Source organism: Solanum lycopersicum, chromosome 2 (assembly GCF_036512215.1).
Source record: "Solanum lycopersicum chromosome 2, SLM_r2.1".
NCBI classification, from domain to species: domain Eukaryota; kingdom Viridiplantae; phylum Streptophyta; class Magnoliopsida; order Solanales; family Solanaceae; genus Solanum; species Solanum lycopersicum.
The window spans coordinates 40,563,761-40,567,749 of NC_090801.1; positions in this window are offsets into that span (position 1 = coordinate 40,563,761).

A 3,989-nucleotide genomic window follows, 5' to 3' on the forward strand; every position below is an offset into this window, starting at 1 on the left:
CTTCCGCTCTGTGTGCTGGACCATTCTCCGCTTCAAGCGCTCTTCTGCCTCAGCAATAGACTTCTGCATCCAAGGCTGGATGTGATGAAGAAGTGTGGCCATCTGTTCCTCTAATTTCTGGACCCTAGCAAGCGAGAGGAGCTCGGGGCAGTGCTACTACCCAGGATAGACTCGACCGGGGTAGTGTCAGTGGAAGCTGTCTGCGTAGCCGTGCGGGCCTGTGCTACTGTCTCAGCCTGATTGTCACCAAGAGGAGGAAACTCTGTACGGAGCCCTCTGCGTGGAGCCAACTCATTGGCCTCATCCCTGATGAGGCCGATATCAACTATGCCCAACGGGGTCTTGAGGTTATCAACGTGCCATATAGGCACACCGGCAGACCTGCATAGAGAAAATATCATGCACGGGAAAGGGTAAGTAGTTGTATCTTTAAAAGCCCTCTCATGTATGACCGCCTGTAGAAGCCACGCAAAATCCACCTCGAACCCGGCTATCATCGCCGCCATCAGTACTGCTCGATCCCATGTGACGATATTATCAGGGGTTGTGGGGGAAAGGCAGTGGCGGACAATCAACCACAAAAACTTCGCCGTGAAAGTCAGGTTGGCCTTCTTGATGGCCCCCTTCGGCTCAGTCACCCAGTCGGCACCCTCTCCATCAACGGACTAGTGCAGGGCCATCCACCTCTTGGTGGTCCTCAGCGATGGCTCACGCTGAAATTGGCCATCATTGACAATCTGCCATCGGGTCAAACTCGGCAGTGAGAGGGGTCTGATTAGCATCAACATTCTCTCTGTATAGAAACCGACGGATAGCATACAGGGAGATATCAACCGAAACGCCACGTACTCGGACCTGCTCCCGTGGGGCCTATTTGGCGGGGGCAGCCCACCTATCAATCATTGATCGGAGAGTCGCTACGTAGGATTGTAGAACTCTCGGACCAGTTCTTCACTATAACGGCCCAACAGACGTGCTGTCCACTCCAGTCGATGTCTGGTGAAGAGATTGTGGATCTCAGGCATCGTCGGGAGACTTGCCGTAAGGACTCGCCGCTTCGATGTAAGTGTCCGAGTCATAATTCCATTGTCATTCAGGAACTTGGCATCAGAAAAGACTTGAAACTGCACGTCTACATACCACCGGTTGGGTTGGTCGGTGACCGGGGTGAGAGCACGAACTGGTGAACCGGGTGTGGATTCCGAACTGTCAGCCTTATAAGATGAGGCCGATGCTGCAACGGTGGCGGGTGCGGGAACCTCAGTAGATCTGGAGGCTTCCTCCTACCACGAAACTCCTAAGGATCCAGACGCTCCTTCTTCATTAGTGGCTGACCCAGAAGGTGTGCTGGTCAGTGTGCGCTTCTCATCAAACTGGGAGGTAGTGACTGCGCTGGACGCCACCTTTTGGGGTGTGGCTCTAGCAGCACGTGCAGCACGGGATGGGTTAGAAGTGCCTGGGGGCACGTACTCGGGGTCACGCTCATCATCAGAGCCAATGACTAGGCGAGACGACGGGGCGACAGACTTCGATTGCCCGCGTGCATAGACTCGATCTTGTTGTGGTGCCATAGTAGATAGTACCTCTAAAGGATCAATATTAGTACTAGAAGGAGCACACAAGACAAGCAAAACCACACAAAATAAAAAAAATTAAAATAAAATGACATTGCTATAGTAACGGTGAAACACAGTGGACCAGGTGACGGTTCGTCGTGAGTACGACGGACCGTCATGGGGTCCGTCGTGTCTTACTTAGACTATGTTTATATGGAGAAACATGAAGGAGAGCCTCTGACAAGTATGACGGTATGTGCAGGACAGACCGTCACAGGTAAAAAGGTCAGTCGTAGGTGTCCGTCAGAGGACACTTAAAAGAAAATGGAGACCCTAGGAGAGGGGTCTCTGACCGTCATGACGGTCATGCAGGACGAATCGTCGAGGGTATGACGATCCGTCGTAAGTGTCCGTTTGAGGACACTTAGAAAAATAGAGAGAGACCCTTAGGAAAAGGGTCTCTAACAACCAGAACGGTTGTGTAGGACGGACCGTCATAGGTATGATGGTCCGTTGCATGTGTCCGTTGAAGGACACTTAGAAAAAGTGAGAAACCCTTAGGAATAGGGTCTTTGAAAACCAGAACGGTTGTGCAGGATGGACCTTCGCGGGAACAACGGTCCACCGCATGTGGCCGTTGGTGGACACTTGGAGAAAAATCGGACAGCGGAGTGTTAGGACGGTTGGAACGGACCCAGTGACGGTCCGTCGTGAATACGACGGTGCGTCATCGGGGTCTCGTTCTGTAACTCAATGACAGAACTGGAGATGCCCCATTTATCCCCTATGACCCAAATCGAATTGGTAGTGTTTTGACCTACATTTGTCGAACCCAAATACCTAGTAAAATAGCAATGCTAAGGCACTTATTTCTAGGGTTTTAACACGGAAATTTTGGGAATTTTTTAACCTAGGTCAGACAAAATTTGATAAAGAATGAACGTATCAAGAAGAACTAGACTACTACTAATTGATAAACAAAAATGCAATATAAATGAGTAGAAATTAGAGACACATACCTGAGAATTTGAGAAAAACAAGAGGGAAAAGGTACTTGGTGATCAAGAAGACACCCACAGCAGCAACTCCGACTAGTAGATGAGGACTTTTAGGACTTTGGAGAATTTGGGGAAAATGATCGGTTGAAAAGGGAGATGATTTTGGAAGTTGAAAAGGGAGGGAAATAGGAGGAAGAGTAATTTTCTGCAGAATTTTCGGGTGATGTGCCTGCAAATTTAAAACCCATTAGTAGAAAATGCTACCATTACTAGAAATAAAAACTATAAGTATTGGGCTGCCTCCCAACAAGCGCCTGATTTAACGTCGCGACACGACTGAGGACACTTGATTACTCAGCCTTCATCAAGATGGTATGCCTCTATCACTTCATTCACCAATGAAGTATGCCCAAAATAGAGTTTTATTCGTTCTCTATTCACCTTAAACTGCACTCCCTCCTTGGTTTTTAACACAACTGCTCCATGAGAGAATACTTGGGTGATCAAGTAAGGGCCACTCCGTTTGGACTTGAGCTTTCCCGAAAGACAAGGCAACCCAGATCTGTCTAAAAGCACCAAATCCCCAACCATAAACTCTTGTTTGCACTTTTTTCTTCATTCTCCTTCTTCATCTTTTCTTTGTGGGATATGGCGGATACCGATTGGAGCTCACCACTCTGCCTCATGGTCCTACAAACGTTGAAGGTCGCTTCTTCATTGTTCAACCAAAATTTCATCTACCGTTTTCCATATCAACTAAGGCTCTACCCGTAGCAAGGAATGGTCTCCCAAGAATAATAGATACTTCAAAATCGACTTCACAATCAAAAACAAAAAAATCTGCCAGAAATATGAGTGACTCTACTTTTACTAGCACATCATGGAGTATCCCTATAGGCCTTTTCACTGTTCGATCAGCCATCAGTAGCCGCATCGCAGTGGGTTTTGCGTCACCCAAACCCAAATTTTTGTAAATCGAGAGGGGCATGAGATTTATTCTTGCCCCCAGATCACATAATGCTTTCGCAAAATGTAATGACCCATCTGTACAAGGAGTAGTGAAGGCACCCAGATCTTCTTTCTTTTGTACGAGAGATCTTGTAGCAATAACACTACAATGCTGCAGTCTATCATCATCCTCGAAAGTGACCGATCTTTTCTTTGTAACCAGATCTTTCATAAACTTGGCATAACCTGGCATTTGTTCAAGAGCTTCTACCAAAGGGACATTGATAGAAAGTTGTTTCAGCAGTGTTATAAAATGCCGATATTTACCATCCTCGGTCTTTTTCACTAATCTCTGAGGGAAGGGTGGTGGTGGATAGGCATGGGAATTACCTTCATAGGGACTTCTGCATCTTTTCCAGTGCTCTCTTCTACTTCACCACTACCCTTTACCACCTTATCATCATCCTTTCTCACCTTTTCCTCATTA